The 22,531-nt window shown below is 41.3% G+C and overlaps 1 protein-coding gene across 19 annotated transcripts in view; it reads right to left on the minus strand.

Annotated features, from left to right (window-relative positions):
- adgrl3.1 (adhesion G protein-coupled receptor L3.1) overlaps positions 1–19,658 on the minus strand; it is a 134,925-nt gene extending 115,267 nt beyond the window's left edge. For 11 of the 19 annotated variants that reach the window (XM_074630239.1, XM_074630240.1, XM_074630226.1 and 8 more), the window contains exons 1-2: positions 18,954–19,572; positions 6,816–6,896 (exon numbers count right to left, since the gene is read on the minus strand). The gene's annotated coding sequence lies outside the window, so the exon portion shown is untranslated. Of the gene's footprint in view, positions 1–6,815; positions 6,897–18,953; positions 19,574–19,605 lie in introns of those variants that run through there. The other 8 variants (XM_074630225.1, XM_074630227.1, XM_074630220.1 and 5 more) reach the window with 4 other exon arrangements.
- Positions 19,659–22,531: the final 2,873 nt, after the last annotated feature.

The following is a 22,531-nucleotide window of genomic DNA, read 5'->3' on the forward strand; positions in this document are numbered from 1 at the left end:
TTCATCACTGTTGTATACAGCAGTCCGTTCGCACGAAAAGGCGGATGAATGCAACGATAATGTGCAAGGCATCTAGCGTGCAATACAAACACCTTTCTGGCTTTTGTCTTGACATGTTTACACTATGTAGTCAGTACTGAGTCTAATTGAAACGCATAAATATGCCACGCTCAGAGTTGGAGACGTAGCATAAAAAGCAAGAAAGACCGTTTATGGTGGGCAGGTTTGGGAGGTGGATGGGTCCAACAAACACACGACTTTCAACCAAGAGACTGGTGTTGGAGACCGGTGTTTTGTTTCATAAGCTACATTAGTGTTTTTCGTGACGTTTGTAGCGTATTTTCCGTACTTCTTTTACGTTGTTTCCGTACATATTTAAGTTTATGTACTTATTTTAAGCCCAACCATGACGTTTTTCCTAAACCAAACTAAGTGGTTTTGCTGCCTAAACCTAACTGCGGACGTTACCGTTGTTTTTTTGCGCGGCGTACAGATGACACGAGAAAACGGCTAAAATTGGTCCTCATGACATGCAGAATGTCCGTGTAATGCTGTGCTGTGAGACCGTGAGGTTGGTATACATATTTATTATTTTACATCGCCATGGCATTTAGCACAATTTGATGTGCTTCAAATAATTTTTGTATTTTATAATGACATATATATATATTATGGTGTACGGTCTAAGACCTGCTCTATATATAGGGCATCTTGAGATAACTTCTGTTGTGATTTGACGCTATATAAAAATAAATTGAAAATTGAATTGAATTGAATATTGGGTGTTTTATATTGAAGTATATTTGTATTTATATTAGAAAGTACAGAAATTGTGAGAGAATACTTTATTTTTTATAAAGTTACAAAGAAGAAGTCCAAACAAACAAGAGTGTGCAAGTCTAGTGTATGTACATCCCTTGTTTCATCAATGCTTAATTGAAACGGTGAGAAATATTTGATCAAACTTTCATCAAATGCTGCTCAGATCTCATATTCAGGTTGTTGCTAGAAGTCTTGAACATTGATTCAAGTTCCTAAAACATGAGTTGCATGTGAGGGTCATATGGATGCCAGCAGGGTCTGAATATTTCTTTATAATAACAACCAAAGAGCACATTCACATTATTTGATCCTCTTTGATATAATGGGTAGGATCATTTATTTGTATATCTTTTACTAAAAAGTCAAAATCTGAGCCCAACGGCCTCCCATAAAAGTTGGCACATCAATGCATTTGCTTTCACAGTATTTACCAGAACAATTAGATTATAATCTTTGACCAAGTCCGACCTCTTTTCTTAAACTACATGTTGCATAATGCAACAGAGTGAAATAAAATGTATTTAAGTTTTGACATTTCTTTATCTTTTTCATTCTCCCAAATGCATCAAACAAACTATGAGTATCTTTCTTTCCAGTGCCAGCGAGAATAAAGTTAATGCTTGTAAATACTTCACTAACTAGTGTTTGTTTCCTGGAATCTATGCTGTAGCGCCTAAATAGAACAACAAATCTCTACAGTGTGCGATAGGGATAATTGAACTGGTAAACAGACACATGGAGGGAAAACATCTGTGAGTGCATCTGCTCATCACCGCGCCAAGCCCGCTGGAAATCTACATTTGTGATATACCGTACTCTACTTTACACAATTAGCACCGGTTCACAAGCTGAACAGCGCAAATATGAGAAGACACAGTGGGAGGGGGAGAGGGAGAGTGATAGTAACTGCCGTGACTTGTTTTGCTTCACACAAATAAGATGGCTTATCCTTCTAGGAATACAGTGGCCCTAAATAGCTGCTTTCTTCCAAGTTGTTGACAGAGAGCATCTCTGTGGGCTACTCCCTATCGTCAAGTGTGCGTGGTGTGTTGCGGAGGGTGTGGACCGCTGCACTCAGGTGGCACTGTATTTGTGTTTGTAAGCGGTATACGTGTGAGTCTTTGTTTGTGCATTTACGTCACTGTGTGTATGTGTGTTTGATTAGGTTTGTGTGGAGGTGTGTGTGTCCGCTCCCATGGTGCCCTGTCTCGATCCGAGGAGGGAAAAAGAGAGCGCACAGGGGACAGACTGGTATCTTTAGCACAGTCAACAGGATACTTAGCCACCAGGCAGCACACATTGTCAAACTGCATGTATCAACAATAAACAGCGAATCTAAGATCAAGGAATTTATCCCGACTGTCACCGATGCAGTAAAACACTCAAAGCTGTGAGGCTTATGAAACCTCATTTAGCACTGGCTCATTGACTAAGAAGGAACACATTTCATGTGTGCATGAATGGCTGAGGGGGAGTAGCTGAGAGGAAGGAAGGTCGGACCGTATTCACACATTAACACAGTCACACCTGGGAGCTGCACAGCCGCACAGTCTCGCGCTATTGGGCACCGCGCTGCTCCACTGGAACAGTTAAAGGTTAAGTGCCCAGAGGTCGCAGCCCCGATGGTAGTTGTTTTGGGATTTAAACTGCCAGGATTTTCACAGCTACTTGTACTACTCAGGTTTTAAACTGTGACCTTTCAGTCACAAGCTCGTTTCCTCTGAGCCTATCTGTTACTGCAGGTCAATACATGACTGGTGAAGCTAAATGTGGAGGAGATAGTCGGGTCATATTCTACTATTGTTTATGAACAGAGATGTGTACCCCCTTTAAGACAGATAGAGAGATGGACCAACGGTTTGTAACCAAGAGCTATCAGTTTACTATCATATATGACAAAGGAAAAGGTTCAAGTCCTCCCATTTTGAAAAGCTGTTCGGCATTTTTGGTTGAAAATGTACTCATTTTACCAAAAAAAAAAAAAAAAAGGGGGGGGCCATATTTTCTATGTCTCTGTTCTACGTTTATCAGCTCGTTGTTTTCTGTCATTGTTGATATTTGTCTGTTTACATATACTGTATGTGTCCATGTCTACTCTTGAACGTTTTTTGTCGTTGTTTATTTGTTTATATGTCGTAAGATTATGATCATTATTAGTATTATCACTATTAATTTGAAAAAGAATGAAAACACCTGGGGGTGGTGGCGGGCAAAAAAAAAGTAAAAGAAAAAAAAATGATTATCAGATCATCCAGAGCTGCTACGATTAATCGATTAGTTGTCAACTATTAAATTAATCGCCACCTGTTTTGCTAATCGATTAATTGCATTTAGTAATTTTTTTGAGGAAAAAAAAAGTCTAAATTCTCTGATTCCATCTTCTTAAATGTGATTATTTTCTGGTGTCTTTGCTAATCAATTAATGGAGAAAATAATCAACAGATTAATTGAAAAATAATCAAAACAGTTGCTTATTAATTTTCTGTTCAACAACAAATTCATAATTATTTCAGCTTTACTTTAAATCGTTATTGCATTATTAGATAAAGATATCAATATATATCATAAAATATGGCAAATGTATGCAAAATCACATGTTAAATGATCAAACTAATGTTCACCTTTGTCACCTTTACACATGTAAAACAAAAACCTCAATAATGAATGTCATTTTAATTAGCTTGTTTGGAATCATTGACCTTGACAATGACAAACATTTGCTAAAAAACAACACAAATATAATCACTCTCAGTTTCCAGTTTATTAGTTACGCCTATAACCCCTAATGTTCAGTTTGAAACTGTTTTTGAGAGGTGTGGACGAAACTGTGTGCTGGGGGATGGATTTGCGGTGCTGTTGAATTATATTGCATTATAGTGTGTACATTATTGTACATTATTAAATGTTTCTATTAATATGTCCACCATTTATATCATGGAGGATAGGCTTCATTTGTGCAAAACAAAAAACTTCAATATGTAATTTTATTAGCTTTGAATACAGGGCTGGGCAATATTATGATATATATCATCAAAACAACTTAAATTGTCTATTGTATATATTTTTCTATATTGTTCCTATCGCTATATAGACTAGGCCTATATTTATTTATTTATTTATTTCTCTATAATTTCACTTAAAACTCTTATGTTCATTTTGCACTCAAGTTCTTAAAATGAGAAAACACTTTTCATTTGTCAAGTATTTCATTCAAACAGGAGTCTACAAAAAATGGCTTTACCATGTGGATATTTCATATAGACTATTTATTTATTGAATAACCAGAAAACATGCTATATCGTGTTATATATATTTATCGTTATCGAAATATGAAATTACCTATATCAGGATGGAAGATTTTGGCCATATCGCCCAGACATAGTTTTTTAATTATAGCTTGTTCATAATAATTCACTTGAACACAATATGTTCATATCATCATGATATATAAAGTTAATATATGACAGTACTGATTTATCACCCAGCCCTAATAGATACTGTAGATAGGTAGATCAACTCTTTGAGTGATGTTTAGCGATTACCCTGGCGACTCTATTCTCATTTCTCAATTTCCTCCTCCATTACAGTATCTTCCAGGTCTAGTGTTTCAGAGACATCTGCCTCATGCCCAACCCTGGGTGTGTTTGTGTGTGTGTGTGTGTGTGTGTGTGTGTTAGTGTGTGTGTGCGTGTGTGTGTGTGTGTGTGTGTGTGTGTGTGTGTGTGTGTGTGTGTGTGTGTACTTGTGGCTGCGTGGATTTGTGTGCATGTCTGTTTATGTGCACGCGTGAACGTGTGCGCTCACAAGGGAAGAAGGCTGAGTCTAATTGCACAGGCCCATCTGCTGATTCTGGAAAACAGGCCTGCATCTTACAGACACAAACATTGCAGACAAAAATACACCGACACACACAAATACACACGCCACAAGTGCCTGCCTCAAAGCCTTCAACTTGGACCCTGAACAATCTGCAGCCATTCTCTGGCAGCTGTGTGGACGGCATTGACTGGCATGGTTTACAATATGGACTCTATTGTCTTAGGACAAAGGCCTCTCCACTCCAGGCAAAGGTCACATTAGAAGACAATAAGCCTGTATTCATGGGGGGTGGCGACAGGGGGGCAAAGCAGAGAGAGTGTGTGACATCAGGTACAATGTGTGGGATGGCTGCTACTAGTGAGGGCTAGAATTTTAATCATTTGAATACAATTATTTTAATTATATAATGTCCAAAATATCACTTTAAAAATGATTTGCCCAGAATTCAATCTCTTTTCTTTTTATCCTGGACTTAATCAAAGAGACAGAAGATTAATTTATTTTTACACGATGTTGGTTTTACAAGTAAGATGTCTTTTAAATTCAGTTTTCAGCTGCAGTATGTTCCATTTGGCATAAATGCACCATGTCCAGATGAGCATTTATCTGCTTACAGTATCTCTCCATGCATATGTGCGGCGTACTGCCGTGTGACTCACTTTACATGTAATCATTGTTTAACCAATGAAACTGATCCGGATTGCATTTCAATCTGCGCTCTCATTAGCAACGTGGAAAATGAAGGTTGTGCGTTTGTGCGTGCGGAGCGGGAAACACCTGTTCCCCACATCCCCCCCCATGAAGAATGATATATCCCCTTTCCTGTTGTTCTTTCTTTTCACTCATTGTTCCAGTGAAATAAAGACAAAACGCAGCCACGATATCACACAATTAGATTTCAAAGCGAGCACTCGGGAGTCATGCGAGAGTCGAGGAAGGAAAGCATGCGGGGTGACACACACTGGACAGGAAGTGCATTTCAAATGGACTCACCATGTTCACACAGTGAGGTTGTATAATTAAATACATTAAAGATAAAAGAAATATTTAAGCTTTCAGCTAAAAAACACTCAAACCACACTGACACAACCGAAAAACAATAAAATTCATAAAATTACAAACTAGTCGACCTTTTGAAATTACTCGTCCCACACATGTCCTTGAGTATTTCTTTTAATATTTTTCAAAAGTTTTAGGGCACTTGTGTGAAATAACCTTGGCGATCAAATAGATAAAGCTTATCTAACTCCATAGCAACCTGCCAAACCCCTCAGAAGGAGCGAGAAAGAGAGAGAGAAAGAGAGAGAGAGAGAGAGAGCACTCTCATTCACATTACTCTCTCGGCTAGTTCAATCAATTAAGAAGAGGATGCCACATGAAATCATGGCCTCCGGGTCTTTATACAGCAAAGATGCAACATATTTCTCCTCCCATTGAAAAACTGATGTCAACCTCTGACTAGCTGTCAATACTCAAGAACTGCACCCTCCTCTATCGTCAATAAATTGAATGTGCAATTCATCAGCCCGACTCTAGGAGACAGTATTTCTAATTAAAAAGGAGCTCGTAAACTCAACGTTTTACAGGCCCGGCTCAGCTTGTAAATACACTGTAAATAAGTTGTAGCGAGCGGCTTCATGGGCAAATGAAGGGCCTGGATTTGTGGTTCAACTCCTGTCGGTGCGCTCAAGGAACAGCTGGCTGATTGCAATTAACTTGATGTTTGTTTCAGTTTTGTGCTGCGTTTTGTTCTCTCTGGGGTTTAACACTATACCTATTCTATTCAGCTCTATTCTGCATTCGCTGCACAGTGCATGCTGCTCTGTGCTCTTCTTGAAGCTCGGTGGGTCACATCTGATTGGATTAGCAGTTTGGGAGGACACATTTGTCGGGCCAATTAGAGCACTCCCTGGCACAGATGGAACCCGGACATCTCCGGGGAGAACGCCGGGTCATATTTGGGTTCTAAAAAAGCATAACGCATACTGTAGAGTCTGCAAAAAAACAACACACCAGGTGTGTGTATATATTTGCGTGACTATCCCCCAGGCCTAAATAAGCCTGCTGTAAATAAGAATGCATTCTGAGTCAACAGCCCTGGTTAAATATGTCTAAAATTATCACGGGGGCACGAGATGCTGTGTGTTTAAACTTGCACGCACACATATTCTTACCTGTTATAGTGTACTTTGCTTTGTCAAAGTGAAATGAAACCCCAGAGAATCACATCTCAATGGCAGCTGGACGTCCTAGTCCTGCAGAGAGAAACATGGAGGAGAAAGGGAGAGAGAGAAGGGTGCGGGTTATTCGAGCTCAGTGAACTGATGTCCCTGTCATTTCTCACAATAGAGACAGATAGCCGTAATATGTAGTGAATGTGGGGTGCACTGTGAATAATGGCCCCCGCCGCATTGTGTGAATAGCCAGAACCCACTCAAACACAAGAACCAGGCAGTTCACAAGCCACTTCCACTCGTGATTGCTTGTTTAGTGTTTGCGTGTGCGTACACATGGGTGTGTGTGTGTGCTCTGCCTCGTAATGACCCCTTAAGTGTCAGGGTATCAAAGTCTATAATGGTCTATCTCTGTGCTCGCTGGCAGTTTACAGCTAAAAAGCTCTCTCATGCCATGATAACTGGTTTATATGGGTGGCATTTCGCTGCCAAATGCCAGAGACACTTTTCAGAAAGGGAAATTGTTAGCTCTGTTACTAGAAATCGGAGTGGCAGTTATTCACAGTTAGAATGTCTCTTATATCTTTTTCTATCTGTGCCTTGTCTCCTTTCCCTATCTCCCTCTTCATCTCCCCCTGTTTTCCATCGCTATGTACTTTTTTTTTTTCTCCACAATATTCTCCCTTTTATCTCTCCAGCTCTCTCTTCACCCCCCACCCTACTTCTCTTGAGGGGTAAACTTTGCAGCCTCATCTCATCAGGGTCAATCTCAGTGTGAGTGCGTGTATCGTGACTGACATTGGGTGTGTGTTTGTGTGTCTTCCTCTTGGCATGCAAACTGTAGTTGTGCTGTTTACTGGGAGGGCGAGTGAGGCCGAGGATACGGCATACACAGTATATCTGTTTGGCCTTGAATTTTCACACACACACACACACACACACACACACACACACACACACACACACAGAGTGTCTGAGCCTGGACCTCTGTGGAGCTCTCAGGAGGGGGGGGCTGTGCAGTAATTGGGTCTATTAGCCAGTACAGGAGGCCATGAGCAATATCTATGTGGTTGGGTGGGCAGAGACTGCCACAAAAGATGGATTCACTGTACTGTGTTTGTGTACATGCATGTGTTTGCATATGTGTGTGCAATGCAGGAGAATTGCCAGAAGTAACGGAGCATTGGCGAGAAATAAGTTAGGCGCTAAGCTTCCCCCCCTCCAACCTATGCAGCACCTTCATTCATGTCTCGCTTGCTTCTCTCACAACACGCTATACATTATTCACACGGGGCTGGTCAACAATGGAGGGATCAATGAATGAGGAATGGAGGAAGAGAGGTGGAAAAGGAACAGGTTTGGATGCACAGGCTGAAGGAACAAGTTTGTAATAGGAGCGGAACTATGCGGGGAATGAGCCTTTTCATTAGGACTCATTTATGTGAAGTGGAAAAGGGGAAAGAGGAGATTAAAGATGCAGCCGTTTGCAAAAGTCCATGCATACATCAGCGGTGCACCGTCTCTTTGTTCCATCACCGAGGAGGAATTCTTCATTAAATCCTAATTTGTTCTCTTTTCTGCCGTCAGAAGGCGCAGGTCAACAGCTTTCCAGGGAACCGTCTGGAAAGCTGCAACTCAATGAAACAAAGTGTTTTATTTTGCCGACTGACACACCAACCCAGTATCACTGTAGGAATTACATTCATATTGGATGATTATGTCCAGTGTTAACATTCAGTGCCAATATAGTGTGCCCTTTAGCGAGGTGGAAAGTAAGGATATTAAGGTCGGGATGAAGATGGACGTATAAGCAAACCTTTATTTTTATAGATTGCAGCGATGCACTTCAGAAGGATTTATGATTAATGATTATGTGCTGAGGTGAGGTGGGTCACATAGATAGTGATATTGGAAAAAGATGCAGCTTTTTATATTATAGACTATCATAGTCTGATTTCAGTTCAGATTTATCTGACTGCTTGTATTAATTGATGAAAAAGTAGCCATGCGCACTAATTTAGAAGATCGAGGATGCGATACATCGAGTTGCATCGAGACTTGTTGTTCATTTGAATCGTTGACAGGTGATTTGGAATAAAGACGTGAGGCCAGTGAAGTAGTGCTGCAACTAATGATTGATTTCATTGTCGATTTTTTTCTCAATTAATCTATTAGTTGTTTGGTCTGAAAATTGTCAAAAAATGGTGAAAAATGGTGATCAGTGTTTCCCAAAGCTCAAGATGACGTCCTCAAATGTCTTGTTTTGTCCACAACTCAAAGATATTCAGTTTACTGTCATAGAGGAGTAAAGAAACCAGAAGATATTCATATTTAAGAAGCTGGAATCAAAGAATTTGTACTGTTTTTCTTCTTAAAAAATTACTCAAACCGATTAATTGATTGTCAAAATCGTTGGCGTGTTGCAGCTCTACAGTGAAGATTCATTCCTCTAGTAGCATTTAGTCTTTTAACACAATCTTTCCTTGACCTTAACCAAGTATTTTAGTTACCTAACAGCAGCCGTAACCATAGTTTCCATTGAATGTAATGCAGGATTTTGCAGAATCATTAAGATTTAACACCATTTGAGTTCATAAGAGAAGATAGAAGCAAGCTTTTGATCAGATGAAGGTGAGCGGGCTCCTCTGAGAGCGACCAGCAGTGGAGCAAAGACGAGGACGACGGAGAGGTTTAGACAGGAAAATGCTTATAGCTTCCACCGCCGTAAGAGCGAGGGAGGGGCGCTGGCCGAGAGGGTTTTTGGACGGCGAGCGGCTTAGCCTGCCGAACAATGGATGGACGTGATGAGAAGGAAGAGTTTTTTTTTTTAAGAGTCTATGAGCACAATGTCTTCCTGAAAAAAACTTAAATATTGTCCACATGATAGATGCCTACCATTTTCTCACAGTAAAACAATGGTGTTTTCTATTATGAGAGCCAGTGGTTGTATTGATGTCCCGTGTCACCCCCCATTACTCATGAGCCTGCTGTATGTAATTACGATGACTCCACGGTATGCTTTTATGATGCTTTCTCATGTATATCCCTTTGTAATTATGCTTCAAACCACAGATTGCGCCATGAGACACCAGAACTGGTGTTGATGCCTGTTGGTGGAGATTTATGGCGTTTCCAAATGAAGCAACGCGTTGCCTTCCTTTTAAAGGGTGGAGTACCCTATATGTGCACGTTAAAACCACAATGCTCCCCCTGGGTTGAGACAGATTCGATATAAGCATGAAGAATATGGGGCAATAGTGTAGATGGTGTACCCAGGCGTAAAATTAAAGACTCTTGTCTGCTGTATGTGCCCCACATAAATCTTTGAAAGAGAGAGAGAGAGAAAGAGAGAGGGGGGGGATCAGACGGAGGTGTACATGATGAAACAAAAAACTGGTTGATTTGTCCGTTGATTGTGAACCGCTGAATGGTACTCAACCCTGGACAATGAGATGTTTCAATACATGCGTGCACACACAAAGAAAAAGACCAACATACATCATTACACCCATAAAGAAAGAGCTTATATATAATAGTAATTGCCTGACATGGGTTTTACTCAAAGATTGGTTTTTAAAATACCAAATATCATTTATCAAAGGCTCGCTCCAGCACACCCTTATACTCTACAATAAAGGTCCTCGCCCAGTTCCCTCTCATCTTGATACATGTGATGGATACCGTCTCATCTATCATACCGTCTGAGCGAGAGCCAATCAGGGGGTTCAAAACGCACGTAAGCACACCGCAGGAGAGCAGGAATACAATTTCTTACATGGTTAGAAAACAGACACGTGGTCCGCGTAAGTTATTGCTGCGGGCCCACGGGCCAGAGTGCTGCTCATCTGTCTTGTGTGTGACACTATCAGGCTCCCCTTGCAAAAACACAGAGGTGGTAAAATGGTTTTATTGCAAAATGTGAAAGATACGTCGGGGGACAAATTGACGGGTGCTGATACATGCCAAAGGGGCATGGTGCTTTTATCTCAAATGAGTTGTAACATCGTCTGCAGAAGCCGAACCACACGGCTTATTTTAGAGCCCCGCGTTTTTTAAGTAACCCTGGCAGATTTCAGCAGCGTGCTCACACAGAATTATTCACCAGCCAGTCAAAGGGGATTTAACCTTAGGCAGAGTTAGGTGGCCTATTTACACTTTAGACAACAGCTCGATAACATGAGGGGAAAAACACAAAACGCCGCGCATGATGTAAACATACATTATCAAGCCATTGATCACTACTACATCTGTTAATATCTTTGTTCCATCAAGCATAACCATCTAGTCATCCTCGCCCCCTCCCTTCAGCCTATCACACTGCACCATCAACTAAGCTCCGGATCGATTCTCCCTGGCACATATTCTCACTCTGAAAGACTTGGAATGAAAACGCCATTCGATATCAATCAAGATCACAGCTGTGCCACTGAACAGGCACAATAAATGACAACATTTATTATTTTATTTTTTAATTCGCCATCAAATTGATCAGTGGCATCAGAGCGCTTTCAGCCTGGTTTATGCTGAAAGGAAGCAGATGAACAGGGAGTGGAAGATGTATGTAATGCAGTTAAAGTAAAAGCCCAGTAAGCAGGAAATTTAAGAGGGGCCTGGGGATGATGGTATTACAGCAGACGCTGATTGTGGACAATCTGCTGAAGAAGGGAAAGATATGGAAAATATCATCGGATGCAGTATGGTGGATATAAGAGGCGTGCAAACACTTGAAAAGCCGAGGGGGAAGGAAATAGTACAACAAATTAACAATCTGCAAAGAATTTGGTGGGCTATATGCAACTGTTGTTAGTTGAAGTAAACGGTACTCAAAACACAATGTCATCGCAGTCAAACCAGAATTCCCCTTCCATTGTCTCAATAAACCCCAGTCCTTTATTTGCAACACTGAATCCGTCCCTAAAACAATACTGCCTTTTCAAATCCTGCTGCAGTTTCCTCCATTGATAAGAAACACTGTGTTATACCACGGCACTGGGAGATTTATGCCCCCAGCCCTGTGATGACCTCATTGTTCATCGCCCCATAATTCAAATCTGCTCCGCTGTGTTGCATCACATTGTGTATGACTCATTTCCAAGCACCCCGTTCTCTAAACAAGCGAGCACGCCATAGTGAACCTCGGAAACAACACAGCAAAGAATTTCCCCATCAATACTGTGGTGACTGACTTAAGACATGCACATTATGCACGGCGCGTGCACACACACTCACACACGCAGCAACACGCTGTTTAAATGGACTGAACCGGGAAGGGGAGCGGAGGGGGTGAGTGCTATTGTAAATGATTTCCTGCGGAGACCAAAATAATCGGCAGACCTTGGAGTGAGCTTCTTACAATCACTCTGGCCTTGTACACTGATTCTCCATTCAGCTCCCTAATGGCACTGTGTGTGTCACTAAATATACAGCTGCAGGCAGTGTCTACGTGTGGCTCTGCGTGGGCGTGTGAGCTCATACGTGTGTGTGTGTGTGTGTTAGCATACAAGTGCAAACGTGTGTGAGAGAGAGACTTGTGGTAATTGATGTGTACCGCATTGATGTGTGTTCAGAGTGTCTGTGGGAAGGAATACATGCATGTGTGTGTGTGTGTGTGTTTTCTATTGAGTGATGACAGCTTTGAGTGGGGCGCAGGGAGGTGAAGGGCACAGAGGAGAAGTGTGGACAGGAGATGTGTTGACTGAAAGAATAAGTGTTTTTTTTCTTTGTGAAAGAGGGATAAATACGACTGAATGAGTGAGAGGTTTCAAAATAACAATGCGCTGTGAATACAGTAGCTAGCATAGAAAGCAGCTGCTTAAACATGTTATTCAGAGGCAAATCAAGCGTTGATAGTAAAGGCCATCTGCAGGATAACAGAGCAAGCCTGTAGATATACACATAAACGTTGAGACTTTTATTGTATCTCATGACTTGCAACATTTACAAATGTATTGTTAACTGTGCACAGCATGGTTTAAAGGGGACATATCATGCTCATTTTCAGGTTCATACTTGTGTTTGGGGTTTCTACTAGAACATGTTTACATGGTCTAATGTTGTAAAAACACATTATATTTCTCATACGGTCTGTCTGAATATACCTGTATTCACCCTGTCTGAAACGCTCCGTTTTAGCGCCTGTCTCTTTAAGACCCTCTCCCAAAAAATCCCAGTCTGCTGTAGTGTTGTCAAGAATATCGAAGTATTGAAATATGTCGGTACTGAACTGGTACCAGCTATGCTTTCTGCTCTCTCTTATCTCCGACAGTGAGTTGACACACACACTATCTTTTAATAAAAATCTAAAATTGTATGCCCTCAAAGTTGTGTCAATTTTCCCGTGGTATCGGAAATGGTATCAAATATCGATATTTTTCGAGGTGTTGTATCAAAGTTAGAAAATTACAGTTTTGTGACAACACTAGTCTGCTCTGATTGGCTTGCGAGAAAAATATGGTGCCCCTTTGCAAAGGTAGTTCTGAAGCCGTGGGCGGCATATTCTAATGAGCCTGCATGTGACATAGGAAGGGGAGCCAAATCAGAATGGCTTGTTGAATAATATGTTTTCTGATCCAGGCAGCCCACACAAAAGTGACTGGGTTGTCTTATGTCACAGTTTGTGGGTTGGTAGGCACTCCAAATACCCAAATGTATGCACTGAAAAAGTGAGTTTTTCATGATATGCCCTCTTTAAGTCAAAATTAGATAGGCAGACTAAGATGAACAGTTTAAAAATCAATACAGCCATATTTCTGAGATTTATTTCCAAGAATAATTGTTTTAAAAATGGCATAAATGTACACGTTCACAGCCTCCTCACTCCAGGAGTGCGCTGGCACTTCAGAATGGCACAATAATAACCTTCATCTTCACTTTATATGGCCCGCTTCAAAACTGTATTACAAGGTGTTTTGCAACCAATAAAGGCACAATAAATAAAAGTCAATGGTGACATAAAGTTGGACATGAAATATTCAGGGCTGCGTGAGAAACAAATTAAAGACTACGACTGGTCAACTGGTCAAAGCAAAACCAATCAAAGTCTGTCTTTATAAGAAAAACATTATTGTGCAATGTGACATTGATTTTACCCGCCTAAGCCTCTCAGATTGATCACTGCAAAGGAAAGGCAACGAGACTGGGAAGCACAAGCCATCAGTGTGTGTTTAGTGTTTCGATGACCAATTCATTTTATTCAATATTTGTTCTCTTTGGGACTAGACATCATCACATTGGCACAATAATGATGTCCTAATAGATGGCTGGTAATTTCAGAATTAATTTACACTGATTGATTTCTCAGCAATTTTCATGTGAGGTGGATCACAACCTGAGGCCCTTAGGCGTCTTCAATTTGGCAGTTACAAAACGCTGATTAAAAACAAGATGCTGTCAAACCTCTGTGAGGTTTGAGCCCTTTTCACCTTGTTCAACAACTTTTTTTTGCTACTCGTAGCTGTTTTTTATTATTATTAACTCTCCAAAACCCAAATATATTCAATTTACTATCAAATTAGCCCAAAAAAGCAGCATATTTTCAGAAATTAGAAGCCGGGAGTAGGTAATGTTTAGCATTTTTGCTTTAAGTATTACTTAATTAATCTAGAGCTGCAACGATTAATCGATTAGTTGTCAACTATTAAATTAATCACCAACTATTTCAATTATTGATTAATCGGTTTGAGTCATTTTTTAAGAAAAAAATGTTCCAAAATCTCTGACTCCAGCTTCTTAAATGTGAATATGTTCTAGTTTCTTTACTCTTCTATGACAGTAAACTGAATATCTTTGAGTTGTGGACAAACCAAGACATTTGAGGACGTCATCTTGGAATTTGGGAAACACCGATCGACATTTTTCACCATTTTATAGACCAAACAACTAATCGATTCATCGAGAAAATAATCATCAGAATAATCGACAATGAAAATAATCGTCACTTGCAGCCCTAATTACTGTATTAGAATTATTATTATCAGACATTTGTGAAAAATTACCATCACGGTTTCCTAAAGGTGAAATCTTCGAAACACTTCAAAACCCAAATATATTCAATTTCACTATCAAATCAGCCCCAAAAAGCAGCATATTTAATTTAGAAGCTGGGACTAGGTAATGTTTTTTGCTTTAAGAATTACTAAATGAATCGCTTATCAAAGTACTGCTGATTAATTTTCTGTCAGTCCACTAATCTAAACTATCTGTTCCAGCTCTAATTATTAGATTTAATCCCATGCCAGTGGGCTACAGTGAACCATCTCTGGAACATCTTTCTTTTTTTTTGACCTGCACATTCATTCAGAGCCGTCGCTGATTTAGCATCACAGCGCTGCTAATGTTGTTTAATAGTATGATTACAACTCGCTGCTAAACAATGCAATAATCATTGAGCGGGATTACAACATGTATCACTTTCACAGCGATACACACAAACAGCCCAGTTAACAGACGGCGCGAGCAGTCAGTGAACATTTCCTCCGATTGGCCCCAAAATGCAGACAGATAATAGGCTGTGCTGGTTGGAGCAGAAAGCCTTCCAACAGTTCCATATTTAGGCAGAGTAAGACATCTATCTCTGGAGGGCTATTCTAGTCGAGGCCATAGGAGCAATGAGTCAGTGAATGCCCTGAGATCTGACAGCCAGTCGTCTGCTACTGGTTTTCCCCTTTCCTAAGCACACAGCTAATCAGGTAGCAAAGTAACTGCGCAGTCTGAACCTCTAATAGGGTTGAATGATATCGGAGGCAAGCTTCACACATTAAGAGAGGTGAACTGAGCCGATAGCTCCAGTCGATGGTGGAAAAAACGCATGAGAGCCGGGGTCATTCTTTGAGGGAAGGAGGAAGGATGTGTTAACACATGACCGAGTGCTTTAGGTGGATGAGGAAGACGGGCACGGATCTGGCCTCATTATTTCAATACGGGAGAGAGATGTCATCTAGCGCAGGAAAAGGCTTTTTGAATGAGGTTAAACTCGGCACACAAAGCGGGGTTTGAGACGGGGGATGTGAATCACCGTCGCATTAGGAAACCGTCAAAAATCAGCAGCTCTGCTTCCATAGAAACTTCCTATTATTATTGCAGCTTTAAGGTTTGTTTTGGTTTTTCCTCGCGGCTTAATCCACAAGAGTGACAATTTATTTATGCGGGAAGGTTGGTTGTCTCGGCGAGCACAATAAACACCACCTTCTGTTTATCTACAAGGCTCTCTGACACACAAACCTTTACCTCGCTGTGCATAAATTAACTAAATAGAGGAGTGGATCCCAGGAAGTACAAATTCTTTAGGAAACGCTTGTTAAAATGGTTCTGGGGAAATCAGCCCTTAGGTTCTGTGTGCCCACTAAACAGAATTAATTGCACACGTGTTGACGTTGGACTCTCTTGTAACCCTTGACGATGGAAATAGAGACTGCAGCAACAAGCAGTCACACTTGTTCCAGAACTGATTATACGCCTGCTTGTCTTAATATACGAGTGTGTGCATATATGTGTCTGTTATTGTGGATCTCATTGTCTGCCACGGTATATTTTCATTATCTCGATGTTTAATATATGATCCCTTATTTAAATCCCAGGCTGCTTCCATTGCAGGGTCAGATATTGTTTTTGGAGACGTCCGAATCCAAACCAAATATTGTGTTACATCAACAGCTCTAAACAAAGAAAAGTCAGCCCTCGGTCAATCAGCCAGAACAATTCAAATTAGCCATCGTAATGCGCACCCTAGATCTCCCCCCAACGAGGAGCTTTTTCCTTCTTGTGCATCATAACAAGCGAAATGAATCGGTGACCTAATTAAAGGAGGACATATAGACCTACTGTCAGCAGAATGCTTGATTGCTGCTGTTGCACATTATGCAGCTTCAGGTGCTTTTGACGGCATCAGTGCTGTGTGGGTGTCATTGCTTAACGTGACCCAAGATGCTCTTTGACACACCGTGCGTTCATGGTGGGATGTCTGACAGACATCCCGTGGCTCTCCGGAGAGGCTATCCAAGCCTGTCAGAAAAAGTAAACACCCACTGTAGCAGATGTGCGTTTTGGACAGGAAAACACAAATACTATTGAGGCTACATTTTTCTCCACAAATAAGCAACTTGTCAGATACCTACAACCACTGACTACAAACAATACAGCAAAACTACAAGATTGTTTTGGGGATCTTTAAAACAAATAACTATAATAAGAAAGTGTAGGATCACTTAGATGCAAACAGATGCACCGATAACAGATGACTTAGTGATATTCATCTCATCCACAAACATAATAATCTCCTTGGAGACAGGTCCGTGCTTTTAACAGATGCTGGCAAAATGGCAGCGAAGCAAATCTATGTCAGATTTCTCCAACACACACACACACACACACACACACACACACACACACACAGATAACTGCCTACACTGACCGTTTTCCCACCTGCTCAGGGGAGTCACTTTTCTTACCTGCAGCACCTGACGGATGAGTCAACACATTGTCAACCACTCCAGCCCTATAGCGCCTACAACAACCAGCCTTTATGTCACATGTTACTGAACATGGAGGTCTATACACAGAGTTTGCACACTATATATTTGCTGGATGTTGAGAGTAGAAATTAAAACAAAAGGGGGCCATGCAGCCTGGGGTGGATTAATGCACCGGCTGGTCTATGGGCTGCAGCCTAGGGGGCTCCGTGTTTGCAAGGGCCCCAGATTGGCCAGATTATTTTTAATTATTTAAATGTACTTCAGAGAAAAAAAGAACAACCTTGACCGCTATTGGCCCATAAGAAACATTTAAAAATGAAGCTTCGTCACTGCTACTGGACAGAATAGCAGCAATATGTCAGAAAGAAAATATGATCACAGGGCACAAAAAAAGCACTGAAAGACCACCGTGACCAAGATCTACTAAAGAAAATCCCTAAATTGCCAGATATTTCAGGGCTTAGAGTATAGCGGCTGTCTCAATGTGTGTGTGCATGCTCTGCGAATGTGTACCTGTGGGCCGAGTTATATTCCTAGCACACTTTTACACATGACATGATGAGAAAAGGGCCCCACACAAAGAGTATATAGCCTATAGGGGCTCCTGACCACCTTAATCCACCACTGGGGGGGCCACCTATAAACAGACGCAGACGGCAAATTAGAGACTATTGAGGGGTGCTTTGCTTTGCCAGATGTGTGCATTTTATTTATGAGGCAGGCCACTCGTGATGAATCATATAATTCATCATCAGTATGGAGGCACAAAAAGAGGCTTACTGCACATCTATATGATCACACACACATCTGAAAGCGAGATGCTCTTTTCACTTTGGGTCAAGATCGAAGAACTGTGCAACCTTCAGTAGTTTTTTCAGCAGCACATCAAGGTCATCTGCCTCCTCTGTAAATAAGAGCCATAGCTTTCACTCATGGATCCGCATGATTGACGTATCCTGGTGGTGGTGGGGGGGTGCACACTGGCTGGCCTGCCTGATACTCTCCTTTTCTTCCAACAGGAGCTGGATTTTTTTGCTCTGGATTTGAGACTGCAGCACAGACCGGCACAGTATATACACAATAAGCTAACTGCATTCCAATACACTCAAATGACAGCCATATAAAACAGGAGAAGGAGGAGGGGGGTTGTGGTGAAACACTCTAGTCTATCTGTCATCCATCATGCCAAAAGCTGTGTGATTTGTCACTGCACCCTGCAGTGAGGCAGATCCACGCGGCCACAGAATAATAATCATGTGTATACCCTGGCCTGGGATAATAGGATGGCATTGATTCTTTTGGAGGTATAATAGGTATCATATTACTTCGCCTTATAGCGACATCTCAGCATCCGAGCGACGCCCATCCAGCCACAAGTCGCTGCTGGACCATCACCATCATCTGGACAAATTATACGCAAACTATATATTACATCTCCGTCCATTAGGGCCAGTTTTTCCGCGCACCCTTAAAGTCCAATAATCGCAGGCCACATTCCCATGGGCATCCGTGAGAACCAAAGTCAGCACTGCTGGTCGTATATATAGCTTTCAGAGCAGGTCAGTGACGGTTGACACACGCACAGCCAAGAGCTTTAACCAGCGATGTCTGCTGCAAAAAAACAAATCATCATGTGTGCGTGGAGAAAAGAGTGCAGGGTCTTTCTTACCGTCTCAGCAGGCGCAGCAGCAGCGGTATAGAGGCGCATATAGGCGGCTCCACATCCAGCGCACAGAGGAGTCAGGAATAATAAGCCTTTACTGCGCTCGCTCTCTCTCATCCAGTCCACAGAGCGTTGATGTTGGATGTTGGATAGAAATATATATATATCTTCCTCCAGTCGATAAATAATTTCACTGATCGGCTCCTCGGCTCTGTGGTTATATAGTTCTTGCTGGAAAAAAAAAAAAAAAAACGCGCATCAATGTTACCGAAAGAAAGAGAGGATGGAGATGGGGATAATAAACCAAATAGCTGCGTGCTTAGTATCCTGATGAGCGCTCAGGCTTTACCGCGTCCGTCCAAACGCACTGTGAGTCCAGAGGAGAGCTGGAGGAGGAGGAGGAGGAGGACAGAGGCGTATCTCTCTCTCTCTCTCTCTCTCTCTCTATCCGTCTGTCTGTATCCTCCCTCCCTCCCTCTCTCGCTTTATCTTTCCCGGCTGCCTTTATGTTCTTACTGACTTCTGAACGAAGTCCACAGGCGCAGAGCAGAGAGAGCGCAGCGGGGCAGAGGACCGTGGTCAACACACACACACACACACACACACACAGAGAGAGAGAGAGAGAGAGAGAGAGAGAGAGGGGTCAGAAATGACAAACCAATTTGGAGGCGCGGTGGTGGATGCTCGGTTGATCGAGCGCAGCCCGGCGAAAAGGAGCGTTGCGTTGCGGTGGGTGGAGGAGAGGAGAGGAGAGGAGGAGAGGAGAGGAGAGGAGGGGGTGATGATTCCTGCCTGGGGGATGCAGAGAGAGAGAGAGAGAGAGAGAGAGAGAGAGATGGAGTTGGGGGTGTCTGGTGGAAAACGTGGAACTGGATCTGGCTCCTAAATCTCTGGAGCGAGGGCTCCACCTGCCGTGTGAAGACACACAGGGGTTCCCAGAAACTTTTCACATGAGACTGTAATGGAAATGTTCATATCTGAGTAGACAAAAGTTAACCATGTTGTTCAGAAGGTGCAGCAGTTTAACCAAAAGCATCCCCTCACCAGCCCATGCATTGATCACATGCACGGACCAATAGTCTGTGGCTTGGCGCATGGTCTTCACATGATCAGAGAGTGCTGTTATTCCAATCACCTTCTGCGCAGATCGCAAGCCTCATTTTCCTCCAACTCAGCTCAGTATCAGTGTTGCACCTTTCTGGACTCTTTTCTATTTATTATTGATATGGTCTTTTCCTGTGCGTCCATGAGAAATAACCACTATCCTCACTATCCTCACTATCCACACTATTCACAAAAGGATTTAAAAAAACATCTTCAATCAATAAATGAGTGGTATCTCAAAGAGAGTGTGTGTGACCTGGACTAATTGATACATCGTCATCATATTCATGTTCTTACCGGACAACCTGTGGAGATTGTAAATGACATTCATAGAACCATCATCTAAGGGTTCATTCACTCAGCATCACTAAGGTCACAAGTTTGGTATCCATTACACCAACGCCTATTTTACACATGTACCTTTAGAGAATCTCAGGGCCTCACAGTTAGTAGATCTTGTCACCAAGCATTAAAACAGTGACCCAGTGACAGTTTTATCTTCTGTGACTGTAAACAACAGAGTTCTGAAGTACTTGTTATGTCTTGTGATACTCTGTTGTCTGCTCTGTGCTGACGTAATGATAATGATTCACTTTACAATCTATCTCTTCTGTTGTCTGTTCTGTGTTGACGTAATGATACACTTTCTATCTTTCCCTTCTTTGCACTTATCTGTGTGTTTTGTATTAGTATAAAGGCCTGACTATTTTTGTGTTCGGGGCTCACTTGCCACAGCCCACTCAGGTCCATCTGCAGATGCTTTTCTTATTAATATATGCTTTTTTATTAATATTACTTGAAAGACAAGTTGTGACCTTGGTTTGTGTCTTGTTTTAACAGAAACTGCCAGCACAAGACCCACCACCACCCTGGATGTGTATGACATTGACTCAAGAAGCAACAACTCAGAGGTGCTTTTTGTTGTTAAACAGGTATGATTGCGTAATTGTGCCTTTTGGGTGTCAACTGTAATAGTTCCATTCATTGTCTTATTCTCAGCTAAATAAAATGGGATAAAAAGTAAAGTTACAGTCCTCATTAAAGGTCCCATATCATGCTCATTTTCAGGTTCATACTTGTATTTTGTGTTTCTACTAGAACATATTTACATGCTGTAATGTTAAAAAAAAACTTTATTTTCATCATACTGTTGGCCTGAATATGCCTGTATTTACCCTCTGTCTGAAACGCTCCGTTTTAGTGCATTTCGACGAAATTGTGACGAAATTGCAACAGAATTGCGTTTATAGGCAACAGTTTGGGTCCATGTTTACTTCCTGTCAGCTGATGTCATTTACATACACTGCAACCAGGAATAAACTGGGACACATTTGGAATGTTTACGTTTAAATCTGTGTAAAGGGTGTAAATATTGTATATTTGTGACATCACAAATGCACAGAAATCCTAACGGCTTGTTTCAAACGCTCAGTTTCTGAATACGGGCTGCATGTATTTCTCTGTGGATTGAGCGTTTCAATACTTCCACAGTATTTATATAGGACTTAAGCCTGCTTTATAATAAAAAAAACATGAAAATCTCCCTTTTTTATAATATGGGACCTGTAAGGCTATACTTGCAACCTCCCGGAACCCATTCAATGCCTTCTTATGGTCCCTGGACTCCAGTTTGGGGATAAGAAAGCCAGAAATAAAAAGGTGGACTGTAATAATTCAGCCTGAAGCGATTTGAGTCTACTGTGGAAAATTACAAATTCATAGCAGCAATGGAAATTTTTGGCCTATTAGAATAAAAACCCACAATCAAACATATAAATTAGCCTCTTAATTGAATTTAAAAATATGTTGTGTTTCACCACAGGCCATATGCGTAAATCAATGAATGCCTAATAAATAAATAAATATATAAATTAAATCAAAGTGTATAATATCCTTCCATGGCAACCTACTTCCAGGCATGCATATTATGAGGTTCAGACTTAAGTCTTTTTGTGGAAACTTGATATTTTAATATTTATATATTAGCGTATTTAATAACTTATTCTTATGACATATATACTCACATTCTTTGACACGTGTTTTTTCTTTCATTTTTTAAAGCAGCAGTGCGTAGAATTGGAGCAAATATGATTAAAAAAGGTTTATTTTTATAAAACGGTCACTATATCCTGACAGTATAGTGCATGAGACAGGTAATCTGAAAAAAAATCATGTGCCTCTGTGTCCTCTGGTGTCCTCCGGTGACCTCCGGTGTCCTCCTGTGTCCTCCTAATGGCATCTGCAGGATTTCACAGACCAGAGGAAAACAACCATTCAGAGCTGATCTGGAGCCTGCTGTCTCTGAGCAGCTGTCAATCACTTGCGATCAAACGGTCAAACTACACAGCGCTGATCAAATATGTATCAATATTCTGTTACTGTAATGCCTATTTCTAGCCTCAATTGTTTTCAGAAACATCTTATAGTGTACTGTTTAGCTGTAAAATGAGTTTGTGACCTGGCAGCCATGTTGAGATCAG

The sequence above is a fragment of the Sebastes fasciatus genome, chromosome 3, assembly GCF_043250625.1.
Source record: "Sebastes fasciatus isolate fSebFas1 chromosome 3, fSebFas1.pri, whole genome shotgun sequence".
Classification (NCBI taxonomy): Eukaryota; Metazoa; Chordata; class Actinopteri; order Perciformes; family Sebastidae; genus Sebastes; species Sebastes fasciatus.